At 40.3% G+C, this 13,465-nt stretch overlaps 1 protein-coding gene across 1 annotated transcript in view; it reads right to left on the bottom strand.

The window, feature by feature from the left end:
- Nucleotides 1-10,722, bottom strand: part of LOC113591837 (leucine-rich repeat and fibronectin type-III domain-containing protein 2) — a 73,972-nt gene extending 63,250 nt beyond the window's left edge. Inside the window, exon 1 of the mRNA XM_035533117.2 lies at nt 10,220-10,722. The gene's annotated coding sequence lies outside the window, so the exon portion shown is untranslated. The remainder of the gene's footprint in view (nt 1-10,219) is intronic.
- Between the last annotated feature and the right edge of the window lie 2,743 nt (nt 10,723-13,465).

Here is a 13,465-nt window from a genome sequence, read left to right as displayed (position 1 = left end):
GAAGGTAATGTAATTAATCGCTCATTGTCCACCCGTAAACGAATGCCTATGCAAATATTATTAGGTTGGCACTGTACACTCCATTTATTTTATCAACCATAATCTTATATGTCACAATGTGAATGATAGCAGGGTTAGGAAAACTAGCAGGCACATTGCTAATTTAATGAGAATTGCACAACATAGTAAAAACTGGTACTTCTAAATAAATGAAGGTTGACTGCCTATCTCAACACTTAGCACAAGAAAGAAAGAAACAAACTAACTAACTAAGAATATGCTTCTTCAGGTATGTTAATGAGTTAACAAACAAATCTGAATGGTCTTAGTTTACTCTGAAGAGCTAAGTAAGCAAATCATGCTGTTTTAGATGTAACAGTACAGTCCTTGGATACTTTGTTTTGCAACAGCCTGCTCAGTTGAACTATTTCATGTAGGGGCATGGATGTGGATTAAGGGACTCTTTGAAAAATAGAGGCTTTGAGCAATGTTTCAAACTCGACATCTCAGGTAAGAGAAGGAGCTTTGGGGAGCCCTGTAGACTGGGTGTGTTTCTGTTAACTTAAACTAATGCCACATTCCTGTACCCATTGCAAACAGAAATGCCTCAGTGAAAAGGACCCACGCTGCCTTGGCTGTGAGTGAATGGCACTGGCTTAGACGGCTTTCATAAACACCATCTTGCAGAGATTAATTTCATGTCACTTTGCTTTTGGATCTATCGGTTCTCCACTAACCAAATCTTTGACATGTCTTTGAAGATACTCTGCCATAATACCTATACAATACAACCTAGCTAGGTTCCACCAGAAGTCTTTGCACTGGTCCATAAATGTTGGAATAAGTAATTCTTCAAAGCAAGACAAATGCTCACCTTTATTGCAGGAAACTCTTAATTATGTCCCTGTGACCAAATTTTACTACTAAGTTATGGAGCACTCATTGCTCAAGCTGTCACTGTGTACTGATTGTGGTTTTGCACTCTAGATGTTTAAATAGTAAATAAAACTCCAGGCTCCAAGGAAGAAGTCACTAACTATTAGGCATATGTGTGGGGAAGTCATATCTGGCAAACATGCAACTTCTCTACCCACATGCAGCTTCCGATAGATAGATAGATAGATAGATAGATAGATAGATAGATAGATAGATAGATAGATAGATAGATAGATAGATAGATAGATAGATAGATAGATAGATAGATAGATAGATAGATAGATAGATAGATAGATAGTGTGGGCTGCGAAAGAAAAACACATGCAGAGAAAGAGGGCATGCATGCATAGGAGGGTACATGTACTACTTGTTTAGCCATGTTTGCACTGTTTCACCATTTATTGCTGTGAAAAATAACGCCTTCTCACAGCAAACAGACCCAGTTTGCTTAAGAGCAGAATAAAGGAGCCACACAACATCGTGCCCCTTGAGTGAGCGTCACTGTTGCTATCCCTACCAGCAAAGCTGTTCTGGAGGGGTTGGAGAGCCAGGGACCAGGCGCACCGCAGAGAGGCGGTGTGGAGAGCTGCATGTGGGTCTAATTGCTCGCGCCGCAGGGTTGTGGTGTTGGGCCAGGCAAAAAGCCACTCTGGTGCAGAACCAGTGCTCCCTTCACGAGAGACGTCAGAGATATAAGGCCACAGACGTTGCACATGATAAGCAGACTCACTGCATGGGCAGGCCCGTGATAACGACTGTTCCATATCATCTTTCCCTTTGAAATCATCAGTCCAGCCGTTTCAGAACCAATGACGGCAGCTGCAGAATGTCCCTGAATATGCAAAAGTCCTTTTCTGAATGTCATGGGTGATCAAAGGGGGCCACACATCTCTTTCATTCGCACCCCCAGTGGTGGGAATGTCATAAAATAAGATGCCACACAGGGACAAATAATCCGCTCAAACATGCCAGCAAACACCCAGCAGAGAGGCTGTGAATTGGAGGCAGGCAGTAGAGGACTTTAGTGTTTCATAGCAGCAATGACATCAAAAAGCGAGCTGACATACAATAGCATTTGTGTGTCAAAAATAGTTAAGACAATCCCTACAGAGACTGAGTTGACAAAAGTACTGGTCAGTATGGTAAGTCTTGTTTAAAAACTATTTCAATCATTGTTTTTGGCATCTTTCTTTTGTTTAAAAACCCAGTGTGGAACATTCTTTTCTGACTGCACTAATGAGACATGCATAGCATGGCAGTTTCTGATGGAACGTCAGACATCACCAGCCATTGGTGTGGAATTGGTGCATGGAAGCTTGTTTGTAATTGCTGTCACACGACAGACACTGACACTCACATGGATGACTGTGGAGCTCGCAGGGAGAACATGTTAAAATGAGACATGCCAGAAAGCAGCAGGCTGCCACTGTACATGCTTACCTGTGTGTAAGCATATATGTCTGCAAGAAAGGAACAGAAAGAGAAAGAATGAGACCAAGAGACAGAATGAGACAGAGAGACAGGCTATAGATGTGCATATCACGTGTCTACAGCATGTATATGTAGATGTTGATGTAATTTACATAAAACTTCACATTTCAGAGGGTATCAGTACTATATGGAAGCAGAAAGGGAAGATATCTGCATAGTTGGGGGGAGAGTATTTATAAAACAAGAAATGTGACACAAACAAATACAGAAAACAAACATCAAAAATTGTGTGTGTGTGTGTGTGTGTGTGTGTGTGTGTGTGTTTAAATACATTCTTTGGCTATTTAATTAACTCCCTCTTGTTCTTTGACAAGCAATTAGCCAAATTCTCTAATTTACTACCACTGCTGATAAATACATAAATACAGTGCTGTCTATAGTTGCTCTCCCAGGTCAATAGTAACACTTTCAGACTATAAAGTAATAAGCCACTTTCATGGTAAACAGCAGAGAACTACTGAAGAGAACATGGTCATTTCCCTACACAGGCGCATTAACTGTATAGTTACACTGGTGTTTGCCTGCAGTTTCACCATCAAGATAACATAAGTAGCCCTAAAACCTTATTTCTACAACCTCTGGGGAAATAAACAATATCTAAATACTTTACTTTACTTGAACATTGATAGAGGCTTCATTTGGAACTCCTCAACAGACCAGTAGTCAAATTTTAATTTGTATGGCCTACTGACTGGCTGATGTAATTCTATACTGTGAAGTTTATCTACTGTGTGATTTAGAAAGCAACGTTTTAATTGTATATGTCATAGGACAGCTATTTATAAAAGTGCATCAAATACAAAAGTTCAGTAGCATTTTGTGTCAGTGTGCTTTCTGGTGTGTGGCCTGTTATAACTGAATGTACGAAACAGTAACACGCAAAGTAGTAAATTTTGCAGTCAGCATGTCACTGCACAGCCTCCAACTGACTGTGATTTATCATTTCAGACTGTGACCAATAGCAGTCCTGCCTGCTTTGCAGGAAGCCCTAGTACATTATACTAATAGATCCCGTTTCTTCCCTGCGTTGCACCATACACACTGACACCAAGAAGCTATTCAAGCTAAAAAAACTTCTTTGAGTCTTGATACTTGTGTTCTTTTCATCCTCTTCCTCTCCATCTTCATCCCTAGTGGAGCAGTGCTCCATGTTACTGATGGGTAGGAAATTACCAGTGCTCTCAGTCTTCAGAGGACACGTCCTCACAGGAAGACTAAGAACCCATAATATCGGCACAGATCTTTGCTGTAGGGTGCCTGTCTTTAGGTTTAGAAGACCAGACATGTATTCTGTCTGTTCAACTTCAGACAGAATATGCACATTAGCACACTGAGCCCAACCAACACACCCTAACCTTCTGCCACAACTGTAAATATGATTCACTTTTGCAAACATGATTCACTACTGTAAAGATAATTCACAACTGTGAAGAGGCTTGCATTCATCATGTGTCATTCTTCAAGGGATTTGCATGCTTTATCATCTCTTTATTACCTCATGCTAAAGATAACACTGCTTCTGTCTACATCAATGGCAGCTGTACTCATGACACTCAGCACTGTGCAAACCTATGGGAGCATAGCAGCCTCTGTAGTCCCAAGAGCCTGTTTGCTTTGCAAAAATGTGACACACAGTATGCAACATCTTACCTCTGTGTTTATCAGAGCAATAAATACCCAGAGGCTTCTAACAGAAAAAATACATGTTGATGGTTCCATGTGTGCTACTAAGGGTAAAGACATCCTACTACTCCCCAAGAGAACACATACACACACACACACACACACACACACACACACACACACACACACACACACACACATACACACACACTCACACTCCTGACCTTTCACTTTCTCCATTCAACAGCCTCGACCACCTTCGATGTTAACCCATGAATATCTAAATAGGCTTCCCTTTCGGAGCTGGGTGAGTGAGTACATTTTTTAGTCGACTTTCCCTTGCAAAATGAATCATTCCTGGTGTTCTTTCTCTTTTCCTTTTTTTTCTCACTCTGCCTTTCTTCCCTGAACACCAGGCCGTCAGCTGATAAGCCTGAGATCCCTTCTAAATTACAGCTTCCTCGCGGAGCCCATATCCCCAGTCGAGCCTGAATGTTATCGCCTCTGTACTCTACAAGTAGCTTTCCTTTTTTGGCTCCATGGAGCGAGACTGTTTTTAACACTTTCCTCAGGGTCTGCTCCTCCCCCTCCAGCTCCCCAACACAGACACGCAAAGAGACAAAGAGGCCACAGAGGTTCTGATGTCTTAACTATCACATCAGCAGTGCCCCGCTTACATTCTAGTTCAATGGTAGATCCAAGTCTGCTGCAGAATCCTGTGTAAATTTATTTCATGAATATTTGGGACTAGACAAAGGAGTTGGGAAACAAGTGCAATCAAACATAACCTCGCGGCTGAAATAGGTCATGTTGCAGCAGAGTGATAAGGAGGCAGTCTATTTGTACAAAGTTCTCAAGCTGGTCTAAACCTAAGAGAACACTGCAAAACAACTGTGGTAAGCAAATATTTCACACCACACCATCTTACATCATAAATCACTAATATGGGGGTTGTTTGCAGAATGCAAGCCTAGCTGGCCAGCTGCCATTGTGACTTTGTAAGGAGCCTCATACAGCGGGATGTAATTAACTAGTGAAGCCAGGGTAGGAAAGCAGCCCACACTGTTCACACTGAGAAAAAAGGGCTTACTACTGCGACAAAGAACTCTGTGTGGTCTCTGAATAGCCAGTCTCAATGTCCATGTGACTTCTGCTGCAGAGAAAAACGAAGTCCAGATGGGAAGCTTGGCTGTTTCAAGCTAAAGTATAAAATATGTTTAACACTGTTAGCTTATTGCACACTTTATGTGCCTGGAAATGGCCAATGTGCAGTGCGTTAAAACATTTATGCGAACAGGCTGAGCAAAGAGCCAGGCTCTCACTTTCATATTGGAAAACCTGTACACTCAAGAATCAATAGAATCCATTGAGGAGGTAGAAAATTATTATTATGTACATTTCACTGGAGGGTCATAATATTAATGAGATGACAGAGATCAGTTTAACCTCTAAATGACAATGTAATGGATTGGACAGATACTTTCTGTAAAGTAGGACACTGGATTCAGAACTCATGGGATAAATTAGTTCTAGCATTTGCTGAGCAAACACAGGAAAGAATGCATTTAAAAATTAATCAACTCATATTATATGCAAACATTGACCAAAATACCTTGAAACTGGCAACTTAAAACCATACATTTGTATAATGCATACAGCAGGCTAGACATCAAAGTATACACCCCCATAACATTTGCTAATAGATAGTGCCAAAAAAAATATAGAGCACCAAGCTGCACATGATCTTCATCAGGCCCAAAGTGAGAGGTCTGCTTCGCTGGTTTTGTACATAATGTTCATCAGGTCCAAAGGTCTGCTTCTCTAGTTCTGTACAAAATCTTCAGTGGCTAGGAGCAGATCATGAATATAAATGCTTTAATATGTAATTATGCTTCATTCTGAAGTACAAGTGTAAGGGCCTTCATCTCTCTGGGCCACTGTGGTTATATGGGTAGGTGAAATGATGTTCTAATGGTCAGGCTCTAATATTTCACGGAGTGACTGAGAAACATTTTCCCTTGTCCCAAGAGGGGCATCTAATTCAGTATGTGTCTGCCAGGCACAGTCCATCTCCTCCCTGTTCCCTGTCCCTGTGGTGCCATTGCTCCAGTTACATTCTGCCCTTGTCAGGAATCAGCTCTCCCAATCCCCACCCTCATCATTCCCATCATCAACAGAACATCGGGTCTGATCTCAGACCAGCACACGTAGCAGAGTTTCTAGAGCAGTCACCCTCAGCATGAGCTCATTACAATCTTTGGCAAGAGATTAAAACAGCCACAATATTAAGACCTGAATAAGTCAATTAGTCACCTGAGCTTTGACTAATATTAGTACGCACATAAAGACAAACACTCAGAGGTACAGACGTACACAGACACATGAAGACATGAGACATGTACAGACACAAACGCATGGGCTTTGATCTGCATAAAGAGTTGAAAACAAACATATAGACAAAGAATAGTAGCACACATTAGGAGCAGCTGTTCTGCTGTTCACTAGAGCATTACTTCTGCTATCATAGTGACTCTGTAGTCTGCACTGGGTTTATATTCCTCAGCATCTGACCTTTAAAGCCAAGAGTACAATGAAAGTCTTATCACCACTAAATATCCATAATCTTTTACCACTCTAGAGTAGTTCATAGGAGGGTGAGTTCTAGGGTTTCTCCTCTTTTTATTTTTTGGGTGTTTGATGGTTTGTTTTTGTATTATTGTTCTTTATAAATGTAAATGCAAAAAATGGTAGTTGGTTAAATACAGAAGTATTTGTGACTCCTGGCCATAAATGGTCAGTGCGATATCCTCTGAACTTATCATACTGTTGACAATGGAGAAACCTGCAGAGAGTCACCAAAGGTTCATAACATATCTCTGAGAGAACAGAGATATGCGGAGGTCAGCTCTGCAGCAGTTCCCATATATTCAGCTGATCCTGGTTCTGATCACTGAAGCTGTTTCACATCATGTGTTATGGTAAAAAAATGTAGATATTTTGAACACAGTGATTCAGGTTAGTTTTATTTCCTTTACAGCAGCAATCTGTGAATCTAAATGCATTTGTGGTCTCACCCCATTGTCTGCTGATGTTCTGTGATTCTTAACCAACTGTCAGATGTTACTCCTTCATATGGCCTTCTGTAAATTACATTCATAGTCTCCTTCATCGGTTAACCTGGGACTGTGATACCAGTCATTGATTAAACAGCTACAAACAGTCAAATCTTTCTCAAATTTTGTTCTTTTCTAAAGGAATGCATAATAATTTCAGCATACAGTTATGTAACGAATCTGCTGGCCCGAGTGCCGATGGGCGTAGAGCAGGACACACAGACTCCCTCGATAAGGTGAAACATTTATTAACAAAAGACACAAACAACACTGGTGGCACTCATACACAATATTAACAAAAGACACGACTTCTATAATTAACACAACACACTACACAATAACACTTAACAAGGACTACATATGTGTTTAACATAACAGCAGACTAACTATGACTAACACCATACACACACTAGCGGAGATTTAAATAGACACGACATTAAACCCCGTGCAGGTGTGCATAGCCACAAACAAGGTGAACCACATGACTCGTGCAGGGGGGCGTCCCGTGACAAGTTAGAAAGACGCCAAGCAGTCCCCTCTTATTAGCTACATTAGTCTAATAATTGCAGTGCAACGATAAAGAAGCTACATTTTCACCCCACATATCTTACCTCATTTGCTGCATTTGGGGTATTGGGGAAATTGTGTAACTGTAATTTTCATTATTGTGAATAGCTGTTCATGTTCTCTTTCTGCACTGTGCACATTAATCTCCCCAAATTAACTAACTCCTTATATTAACCTAATGTTAATTTGTTAGGCTAATTTTGATTAAAGGTAAACCTTTCTTGCTCTTGCAGTAAGGATTTTTGCATAATTGATCTTGCATTGCAGGTCTTTAGCCAGTACAAATTGAAGCTGTAAGTACACTGTTTTTTAACACACAGGACTGCACAATGGAGTACACCCTCTCCAGCAAGAATGCAATCTTCTGAATGTAAAGAATACATTTCATATTTTGGAGTCATATTAATTCATCACGTTCACCCATGCATTTCAGCCTTTGTATTTATAGTTGGTACAAGCAAGCAGAGTAAGGTAGAACAAATGGGAAAACCTTGTAAAGACCAGAGTGCTATGTAGTAGCCTGTGTAAATTGGGTCCACTGGGTAAAAAGGCTTTAACTCTAAGTTCATTAGGGAAATTTCCCTAATCCCCTGCAGGCCAAAGCAGCTAACCAAAGCCAGACACTCAGATTAGGCTGCAAGTTCTCCTGGCCTGGTGGGCCTCTGATATAGCATGTGTCGGTGGGATGGCAGGTCCCTAGCATGCTTGCCAGAGAAAACATTCAGTTCAGCTACCATGGTCCTGGAGCTTCTTTGCAGGGAGGTTAAGCATAATTACCTGAGAGACAGAGATTACACTCACTAAAGATAGTATTTGCTTTTTAGACTGAGCAGCACACGAAGAGACAGAAGAGACAAAATCACTAAGTGATACACAGAAAAAAGGGGTTCATAAAAATAACGCATAGGACTAGTCAGACTCAAACGCTATGACTCTAATACAAGCTAACTGCAAGGGGGCAATTACGGGGCCATTTGATATAATAGGTTGAGAAAGAGTGTTCCTATTCAATTATTCAATCTGTTCTGCTTAATTCATATCTCATGATTTAACAGCACCAATTTAACATTCAGTCTTAACCAGTGTCCTGTGTAGGATTATGTTCCATGTGTGTGCAAACGCTGAGGTCAAGTTCAGAGTTCAGAGTATTCAAGGCTACATCTTACATGAGAAATGTCATAATTCCACCTTTGTTCTGAGTGAAATTATAACAGGAAAGATTTTGTGTAAGCAAACAGTAACACTGTTATATGGGTAGTCAATAATGAAATAGTCTATGTAGTTAAATGGAACTACTAAAATAGAACTTTTAGAATAAGACATTGTACTCTACAATCAATAAATGAGTAAACAATGATTTATAGTCCCAGATTCAGTACTTGAGTAACTCCAAGCAGTCAAAAGGCAGCAACAATACGAAACATTTATACCACGGAATCATAAGCATAATAAGCTATTTGACTGTGTTGTTCCTTCTTGTTCAGGGAGGGAACAAATATTATGACGCTGTCCATGGTTCTAAAATCCAACAACTAAGTGCAGTTAAATTTTTGTACATACAGAGTTGCTTTCCAAGACTGCAATACATAATATGCATAGACAAAAAGTAATAAATAAAACATCCAAATAAAACAATGCACAGTGCAATTTGTTCCAGTACTAGGTTTCATCTGAATATGTTATATAAATGCACAATGTTAACAACTAACGCACCATTTCTCTCTCTCTCTCTCTCTCTCTCTCTCTCTCTCTCTCTCTCTCTCTCTCTCTCTTTCACACACATACACACAGAGAGGGGGGTGTGGGGGGGTGGTGGGGGGGTGGACAACCACTCCCTAAAAGAGTAAACTGCAATATGCACTACATGTAGATACACATTTCTTCTTGCCAGTGCGTATTCTACCAAAGTAGAATCAGACAAACATTGAGCATGGGAAAGCTATATGATTTAGAACACTTCGGAAGCACTAGTCACCACTGTCCTTTGTACGTGTAGCATACAAATCCCAGATAACGTTACATGGAACAAACTTCACTTTTATTTACAATTTCTATTTTTATGGCAGTGGCGTACCTTGTATGCACTGATTTAATGCCCTTAACCTCTAAACGTCAGTATATATCATAAAACCTTCCAAATCCCAATTATATCTGATTGACATAGCACCGATTTAAAGCGTGCTACTAACGAACAGGATACAGTGATTAAATAAGATTGAGATTTGGAATACTAAATGCAGCTGTACACTAAAGGAATGCAATTGTTATCTTAACTATCTGCATCTCTTTTCCGTCCATTAAAACGGACCTGCCAGTTTTTCGTTTTCCGTGCACTAACAACTTTCCTTTCCCAAGATATAACGCGGCGCTTATTGGTCGTTTCTTTTTCTTGCACCACAAATCGTAAATCCTTTTGACATGGCTATGGTTAAATGATAATAATAGAACAGGTAAGAAAAGAGTTAAGCGGCGTTAACCGCTGCTCTTACCTTGAAAACTAGAAACATATCCATTCTGTTTCATTCAGCTTCACGCTCATAAATGCCCTTTATAACTGTCGTTATGGAAAACGATCCATTTCATTCATTCAAATTGACAACTTCCAGATGGATCAAAACTGCATCGTTGCCCTCTTCTTTACCGCAGACGAGATAGAGCAACCTGCACCGAGAACGGAGCGGTAGCCTCACCACACGATGCTTAGTTTCCTCACTAAGTTGAATTGAAAGCGACCTCACTGCGAGGTTAGGCAGGAAAAATTCCGGTGCGAATGCGAGTTGCCAAATATCCCGCACTCAAATGTTCATTCCCAAACTGATTTCAGATCGCTTCATAGTTTCACTGAGAATCCGTGTCTAATGATGGAAATCCTTTTCCGAACTACACATATCCTATATCTTCGATTTCAAAACAAGCTAAGAAACGAACCACAAATGCCACGCAACGTGCATCCTGCTCCACAAGCACCGAAGCGCGAAGGAGTACACTAAAGGCAGTGTACCCGAAAAAATCTCTAGATGGCATACACGAGGTAGACCTGGTATAGTAGTCGTTGACAAAACTCAGAGCTGCCTATCAGACCGCAGCTGTGTGGCGTGCGTGCGCGAGCATAGACTTACCAGGCGACGTTTATGGTTAGGACACAGATTTGTATTCAGTTTCCTTTTATATAAACAGCGGATTAACTTGGTGCTAGAGTATTCGCCTAATGTTTCGGCCTGCCACGAAACCTTGACAATAGCCTTTGTCTTTTTTTTTTTTTTTGGTCTCTCAGGACAGAATTGAAGTTGTAAGTTATATAATGTACACCCAATGTGAAGACTTTCACTATGAAATGAAGACCACAAAAATAATACAGTTACGTGTAGTTGGTTCATTGGCTTGCATATTAAAAATAGTAATAATGCATGCTTACATGCATTAAAACACAAGCAAACAATTTCTACTCAAACTGGATGCACAGTGTTTTAGTTGCTGCAATAGGAATTCCTTTATTGTGGGAACTCAGGAAGGGAATGCACCTTTGCCTTTCTGTTTTTTCTTCTATAACAGTTCGCCAAGTGGCTTCTTTCAGCCTCCCCTCAGAGCATGACTGACTCACTCAACAAGAGACACAGGGAGGTTCCCCCACCACCACCACCCCCATCATTTTATTTTCCATATTATTGATCACTGCGTTCACATGGATGGAACACCAGAGAGACATCCAGAAACACAGACTGTTGGACAGGGTCTGCAGTAAAGACATCACTGCTTCTATTCCTTTGTTCAGAGAATTCCAAGGAAAAAGAGCTTTTCATGACAGATTTGTTCAGAAGCAACAGGTTTCATATATATATGAAAGATCATATTACAGGGCCTATATAAAAGCCAATGATATTGCTGTAACTATTAATTTATAACATACCAGTACCATAACTTGTCGGCTTACTTGGCAATTGCATTAATCACCATGCTATCAATTATGTCACAACAACCTGTGGAATATATATTTATATCTTTGTTTTTTTGCAAGAACATTTATTAGTTGGTAGTGATCATTCTGAAGTCTGTTTGGATTGTGAAGTACTGAAAGGCCACCTATTAGAGTGTTATGGATTCAACTGCCAAGCAATTACTTGGGAACAGATTCTACTTCTTTTAAAAACAGCAAAGAAAGGAAAGTATAGTGCCTGCTTCATGGCTCAGTTTCTGATTCAGCGTGTGGGTGAGGTATGCCTGATAGGCATCCCCTCCTTCAGATTTGTTCAAGCAGCAAGGCTAGTGTATGACTTACTGCAAAACACTGAGCAGGCGTTTGTAAGACACATGGAAATTGCCAGTACAAAATGTTTCCCATGAGAAATTCAGGTCCAAAAATCTTAAGCACAGTAGAATCCCTGCCATTACAAGAAAAACTTTTATAGGGTTGATACTGGATGATACACTTGATGATATTTCCTTGTACATTTTGTAAACTGGACTCTTCATTATTTTCATGTCCTTGTTGAGTTTCAATTCTGACCAGCCAGATATGGCCACTGAAAACAAGAGAGAGAGAGAAAGAGAGAGAGAGAGGGGAAGAACATTTTGCTGCTGGGGTCTAGTGCACTATGGGGGAGGCAGAGGGCCTTTCCAGCTCTCTCACCCCAAGGCCATTGGAAATGAGCTTCAGCAATGAGTCAAAGAAGCTCTTTACTCTGTAATTAACAGCACAGTAAACAGTATGTTCATGGACTATATTTCTCACTATCTATGAACGTTACTGCTGCAGCTGTTTAGCCTCTGTGCAACCCTGCCTTTTGACCTTGGCTAAATACTTCTTACCTCTGAATGATTTATGAGAAACAACCATGTTTAACAGAGAAGCCTGAAGGAGGAGTGAAGTAATGCAGGCATGTGAGCCAATAGCAAATTTCTGAACTCACTATAAAATCTAAAACGTTAAAGGGTATTTTAGTGTTAAGCAGTATGATGTGCATTAAGGACATCGAACACATTGAGTTGCATTACTCATGTAGTGAGTGCAAATAGTAATAACCACAAACAGTCATATGTAATACCATCGTAAGGATGCTTTGACAGCATTGACCACATTGCCAGTGCCACAATGGAGTTTGTTCCCTACTGAGCCAATTAAACAGGGTTCTCTCATGCATTCAGCAATGTCTCAGAATCTGCCATGTGTGAAGACATTGTGTCGATGGTTTGTTATTTCATACCTAATCAGCAACGGATCCAGTGAGGCTGATGGCAGCTCAATTTATTGCCAAAAGACACGCTAATCAAATGTGTGTGCCACTCACACATACTGTATATCTGCTAACAGCCAATTGACTGGTCCAGCAGAATAATTTGACTGTGAACATGGCAAGGACTTAAAAGAAACAAACAAATTTCAGCCATTCAATGTCAGATCAAAACCCCCAAACCTGATCATATGCCTTATCAAACATCTGAAGAGGAGGAGGAATGTATAGCGACCTCACATCTGCTGAGAACTTTCATGTTCTGAAGCAGCAGTGAACTGCTGTGACATAATTGGAAATGGGGAATGAACATGAAACACTACATGCAGCCCATGTTACAGTTCTAAAATATGGCCTATTGTATTGGCTCTGTACAAATCAAACAAAATAAAAAAAATGTCAAATATAATCTGCTGCCATTAAACCTCACTGAATAAAAAATATATATGAATAAACCATAGGCATAAATAATCATAGGCATTCATTTAAAATGACAACCTTATTTTC

This window comes from Electrophorus electricus, chromosome 10, assembly GCF_041902795.1.
Source record: "Electrophorus electricus isolate QZ-2024a chromosome 10, ASM4190279v1, whole genome shotgun sequence".
NCBI classification, from domain to species: Eukaryota; Metazoa; Chordata; class Actinopteri; order Gymnotiformes; family Gymnotidae; genus Electrophorus; species Electrophorus electricus.
The sequence above is the reverse complement of the archived record's forward strand: the minus strand, read 5'-3'. Positions and strand labels throughout refer to the sequence as shown.